The sequence below is a fragment of the Neomonachus schauinslandi genome, chromosome 13 (assembly GCF_002201575.2).
Source record: "Neomonachus schauinslandi chromosome 13, ASM220157v2, whole genome shotgun sequence".
In the NCBI taxonomy this organism is placed as follows: Eukaryota; Metazoa; Chordata; class Mammalia; order Carnivora; family Phocidae; genus Neomonachus; species Neomonachus schauinslandi.
Genome location: NC_058415.1, coordinates 27,652,228 through 27,658,697, shown reverse-complemented (window position 1 = coordinate 27,658,697; position 6,470 = coordinate 27,652,228). Strand labels below are relative to the sequence as shown.

Below are 6,470 nucleotides of genomic sequence, written 5' to 3'. Positions count from 1 at the left end.
TATAAAACAAAAAACATTCATGAGGCAATTAGGGAAATGTGAACACAGAAGTTGTATTTGATAATAGTAAAAACTTACATATTTTGTGATAATGGTATAGATATAATTATTATATATTGCTATATATTATATATAATACCATTATATATATTATACATATGTACACATATAATGGCATAATATATAACAATATATTAATATATAATGAAAGAATTAATTATATCATTATATGTTAATATATGAGAATATATATCTTATTATATGTCATAATACATTATTAATATAATATATAATTCTATATTGCCATAAAATGAAGGTATTTCATGTGTTGTCTGCTCTACCAGCTCTTTCTTTTTTTTAAGATTTTATTTCTTTGACAGAGAGAGACACAGTGAGAAAAGGATCACAAGCAGGGGGAGTGGGAGAGGGAGAAGCAGGCTCTCCTCTGAGCAGGGAGCCCGATGCGGGGCTCGATCCCAGGACCCTGGGATCATGACCCGAGCTGAAGGCAGACGCTTAACGACTGAGCCACCCAGGTGCCCCTGCTCTACCAGCCCTTGACAAAACTGTTGCGGTCTTCGAGAAGAGTAATATATTCCTGGTGCTCCAGAGCTGTGCTGGGCTCCACCTACTCATCTGCAGAAGTGTTATTCACCACCCCGCGGTCCACCAGCAAATCCATTAGGTGGTCATAGAAGGCCCAGGCCAGGGACTCGGTGTTGAGTGTGTAAGTCATGTCCTTCCATTCAGACTCGCCAGTGGACTGAAAACTCACTTCCCTGATGGATAAATGTCATTTTTGTCCTCCTCTTCTTGTCCAACCTCATCTTCTGGATAGTGACAGTCCAGCACAAGGACCTTCTTGTCACCATTCTTTATAACTTCAGCCACAAAATTGGGAGTGGACGTCAATCAGGCTCCTGCTCTTCAACCTTCTGTCCTTGGGAGGGCTTCTCCTCCCCATGAAGGAAGGGATGGTGGGATGCTCTTGTAAATGCTCTTGTAAATGTTTAAAATGACAGTGATCTTTTCTCCAGCAATTTTCCACACTAATTTGGCTTCTTCCCCATTCACTTCCAGCTCCCAACTTCCAGACATCTTTGGGAAAGGACTTATCCTTCTGTATCATCTTTTTCTCCTTGAAAATATATTCTGCAGAGTTTAAATGTCTGTGCGCTTACTGTGCGTGCTGGAAGTCCAATGGAGAAAGTCATGTCCATCATTTAAGAATTCAACAAATTTGTCACCTTAGGTGTGCAGCTCCCCACAGCCGTAGGCACAGGACCTGGCACAGCACACGGGAGTCCCAGTCCCTCGGAAGGCAGCTCCGCAGTGGCGGACTCCTTCGGGCACCAAGGTGGTTTAGTCTTGAAATCTTAGAGCAAAAATGTAGAGTTGAAATTATATAATGTCTGGGATTTGCTTCAAAATAACCCTGGTGTCAGGGAGTAAGTGAGGGTATAGACAAAATGAGATTGACCCTGACTTAATTTTTGAACGAGTACCTGGAGTTTATTATATGATTCTCTACTTATGTCACATTTTTGCAAGAGCATCTAAAGTACTAACAAAAAGATATTAAAACATATTACACTAATTTAAGTAAAAGCAAATTACTAATAAAATCGCACAATCATCACATTTTAAAAAAACATCTGGGACCAGTTTAATGGATAAAAACTGTCCGGGTTGCCCAACCTCTTGATTCCTTGTAGAATCAAGGTAAAGCATTTTCCAGCTAATAATTGGAGGGGGGTAAGCGCTTGAGGGAGAAATGTTGATTCAAGAAAGTATTTGGTTCTTGCCTTAAAAGCTGATTAAAACAGAAATTAGAGTTTCAAAAAATTAAGGCAGTCTGGAGGGGAGGTGGGTGAGGGGGAAGGGATAAGTGGGGGATGGGCATTAAGGAGGGCATTTGATGTAATGACCATTGGGTGTTATATGCAACTGATGAATCACTAAATTCTACCTCTGAAACTAATAAAAAAAATTAAGGCCGTTTGACTTAGGATAAAAAAAAAAAACAGTGCCTGGTAGTGATAAGCAAACATTTGGAGGTTACAGAGTGAAAAATTGAGCAGAGAACAATTGGTTTTTACAAACCTTCAAGCCAACTGGGGAATAAAAAGTGGTAGAGAAGAGAAATACAAAATTGGGGGAAATGCCAAATCAGAGGGTAGGGGCTGGATTGCACGGAGATGGGGACCATTCATGGACTGGTGAGATGTTGGTTGCTATTCTGTCATGGCATTTGCAAGGACACCCACAAGCCCCATTTTTTCCAATCTAGTCATGTGTGTAAGATGAGAAGGAATCCATAATCTGCCTTTGAACCTGAACTTCTGGAGAGTGACCAACAATGAAGAGAAAAAAAAAGATCAATGTCAAGCTGAAATGGAGCAAGCAGAAGGGAAAGAAGTCAGCATGGCTTGGTGTAAGGAAATGTATAAACCGCCCCCCCCCCCCCCCCCCCCTCTGAATTCTTCCTATTCCTGCCTGTTCTCAGGGCAGGGCATCAGCTATACTGGTTACCTGAACTGATCATCCCAGGAAAGGGTTGTTGTAGGAAAATGAACTGAGAAAAGAGAACAGACTCCAAGTGACTCAGGACAAAGAAAGAACTTGTGGGGTCACTGCATTCACATCACCTGACACACATACCCTATAAGAAAGGATTACCTGGGCTTCCAGGAGTGCAAAGCCAGCCAAAGAGGGTAAGTGAAGGGAGAGAGGCAGAGCCCAGCAAAAATCAGGGACATGCAGGTGAAGGTGGTGTCAGAGACCACCTAAACTTCCTTCAAACATCCACCTCCCAAAGCATATCTGGGGTGCCTTGAAATCATGGGCAGCTGCACTGTGTGTCTTCTATGTCAAGTGTTCTCATGGGATTGTCCCTTCCATACTCATGGAACCTCAGAGAAGCCTCAGGAATGTCTAGACAGGGCAAGATGGAGGCCGGAGGGTGGGGAGTACATAGGAGACTTGGCTGAAATTTTGCATGCGAAGCTGTCAGACATCTGGAAACAACTGATAAAATGCTTGATGTGTGGAATAGCTGTGTTAGAGACTGCAGATGGTTCTTAGAAATCTAAAAAAATTAAAAAAAAAATTAACTCCAGAAAAAGCAAAATTTTGTACAAGAAGAGAATGTATTTTCAATACATTACATGGCTCAGTGTGAATAATATTCATGTTACCATAATAATGTAAGCAATGGAAGTTCATTTATTAAAAAAAAATTAACAACTCTATTGGGTGAAAGGGTGGGACATTTATGTGGGGAGGTAGGTAGGCTAAATTCTCAATTTTCATAATATGAAAACAAAGAATACTTAAAGGTGGTTGGAATCAAGAAATTAGCAGTATATTGGCTGGTTATTTTGAAATATGGATCTAAATACCACAAGAAACATTAAGAATATTTGGAAGTGGTTGCCCCTGGAAAGCTGAAATTGAGGACAGAAAGCCTGAGGCAAGGAATGCTAGATTCCTTTCTTTTTTTTTTTTTTTTTAAAGATTTTATTTATTTATTTGAGACAGAGAGAATGAGAGACAGAGAGCATGAGAGGGAGGAGGGTCAGAGGGAGAAGCAGGCTCCCTGCCGAGCAGGGAGCCCGATGCGGGACTCGATCCCGGGACTCCAGGATCATGACCTGAGCCGAAGGCAGTCGCTTAACCAACTGAGCCACCCAGGCGCCCGCTAGATTCCTTTCTTTTGGGAGGGGGAAGGCAGTTATATTTGAGCTTTTAAGCCATAAACATATTACTTAAATTTAAAAAAATTAAAAAATGTGTAAGATATTTGTGTGTCACTAATGACTGGACTAGTCATTAGTAAATTCTTCTGATTTTTAGAACCTATAATTCTCTACCAAAATATGTAAAAGCTTTCAACATAGTGTCTGGGGCAGAGGAGGTGCTTAGCCACTGTTACTTACCAGAAGCTTCCAGAGTCACAAATACTGTGCCTCTATTGGGAGTGGCTTTGTCAGTGAGCATGGGCTTCCACTTTTGACATGAAAATCTGCTTTAGCTCTCTGCTTTGCCTTTGTGCTTGTGTATAGACATGGGTCTATGTGTTACACTGTTGTCAATCAAAAAAAGACTTTTTTTTTATTATGTTATGTTAATCACCATACATTACATCATTAGTTTTTGATGTAGTGTTCCATGATTCATTGTTTGCATATAACACCCAGTGCTACATGCAGAACGTGCCCTCTTTATTACCCATCACCAGGCTAACCCATCCTCCCACCCCCCTCCCCTCTAGAACCTTCAGTTTGTTTTTCAGAGTCCATATCAAAAAAAGACTTTAAAAAATAATTTTGTTGGGACACCCGTCACCGCCACCGCCACCACTTCCACCTCTGCCGCCACCCACGATGCGTGTCGCCACCATGAACCAAGATCTTCGCAGGGAGCGGGAAGCCGCTAGCTTCAACCCAGAGCTGCTCACTCACTTCCTGGACTGCAGCCCCGCACCGCGGACAGATTGAGAACCTGATCCTGAATGACCCAGACTTCCAGCATGAGGACTTGAATTTCCTCACTTGCAGCCAGCGTTACGAGATGGCTGTTAGGAAGAGTGCCAACATGGTGAAGAAGATGAGGGAATTTGGTATCGCAGACCCAGAGGAAATCATGTGGTTTAAAAAGAACTCATCTCTGAGGCTTGGAAACCACAGTCACTTAACGATCCTGAAACTCAGGAGTTCATTCTCAACAGCGCTAATGTGGTGGCCTGGTGGACTTGGGAAGACTTCAAATCATGCAATAGTTCTTGCCCAACTCGTCACTAAGGGGAAATGCTACGGATTACATGCCTTCATTGTACCTATTTGTGAAATTGGGACCCATAAGCCTTTGCCAGGTATTACTGTGGGAGATATCCGCCCCAAATTTGGCTATGATGAGATGGATAATGGCTACCCGAAGATGGACAATTATCATATTCCCAGAGAAAACATGCTGATGAAGTATGCCCAGGTGAAGCCTGATGGCACATACGCGAAACCTGTGAGTAACAAGCTGACCTACGGGACCATGGTGTTTGTCAGGTCCTTCCTTGTAGGAGAAGCCGCTTGGTCTCTGTCCAAGGCTTGCACCATTGCCATCCGATACAGCACTGTGAGGCACCAGTCTGAAATCAAGCCAGGTGCACCAGAACCACAGATTTTGGATTTTCAGACCCAGCAGTATAAACTCTTCCCACTCCTGGCCACTGCCTATGCCTTCCAGTTTGTAGGTGCGTACATGAAGGAGACCTACCATCAAATTAATGAGGACATTGGCCAAGGGGATCTGAGTGAACTGCCTGAGCTCCACGCCCTCACTTTCACCTCCTGGACAGCTAATGCTGCTATCGAAGCCTGTCGGATGGTGCTTGGCGGACATGGCTACTCTCGCAGCAGTGGCCTTCCAAATATCTATGTCACTTTTACCCCCACCTGCACCTTTGAGGGAGAGACCACTGTCATGATGCTGCAGACGGCTAGGTTCCTGATGAAAAGTTACGACCAAGTGCACTCAGGGAAGTTGGTGTGCGGCATGGGGTCCTACTTGACTGACCTGCCCACTCAGTGCATCCAGCTGCCGCAGGTAGCCGTGTGGCCAACTGTGGTGGACGTCGACAGCCCTGACAGCCTAACGCAAGCATACAGACTTCGTGCAGCCAGATTGGTAGAACTTGTTGCAAAAAACCTTCAAAATGAAGTGATTCACAGAAAAAGCAAAGAGGTAACATGGAACCTAACTTCCGTTGACCTTGTTTGAGCAAGCAAGGCACATTGTCACTATGTGGCAGTTAAGCTCTTTTCAGAAAAACCTCAAAATTCAAGATAAATCTGTCCATACTGTCTTAAGGAATTTATGTCTCTTGTATTGTCTGTATGGAATCAGTCAGAAGGCAGGGGATTTTCTTCAGGGAAGCATCATGACAGAATCTCAGATTACCCAAGTAAATCAGCGCATAAAGGAGTTGCTGATTGCAATTTGCCCAGATGCTGTTGCTTTGGTGGATGCATTTGATTTTCAGGATGTGACACTCGGCTCTGTGCTTGGCCGTTATGATGGGAACGTGTTATGAGAATTTGTTTGAGTGGGCCAAGAAATCCCCACTGAACAAATCAGAGGTCCATGAGTCTTACTTCAAGTACCTGAAACCACTGCAGTCCAAGCTCTGAAGGGTCGTGGGAACAAGGGCCATTCGCTCCAGAAAGAGCTGGACTCGACACCCTTTACACTTGTCACACAAAGCTGCTTGGGATCTTGACCAAACTCAGAGAGCTATTTTCAGACCCAGCAGAGCAAGTGATAAATTGAGCCCTTTCCTCTTTTTATAAATGAAGAAAAAAAAATGAACAGATTTCAGAGATTAAATGAAAAAAATGGAAAAAAATAATTTTGTTATTGAAGCATAACATACACATGGTAAAGTACACAAATCTTAAGTGCGCAGCTTGGTAAGT

At 43.0% G+C, this 6,470-nt stretch overlaps 2 pseudogenes; one reads left to right on the top strand and one right to left on the bottom strand.

Moving 5' to 3' along the window:
• Positions 1–547: 547 nt before the first annotated feature.
• On the bottom strand, positions 548–3,999 carry LOC110569972 (annotated as a pseudogene).
• A 401-nt stretch (positions 4,000–4,400) lies between these two features.
• LOC110569945 lies at positions 4,401–6,216 on the top strand (annotated as a pseudogene).
• The last annotated feature ends 254 nt before the right edge of the window (positions 6,217–6,470 follow it).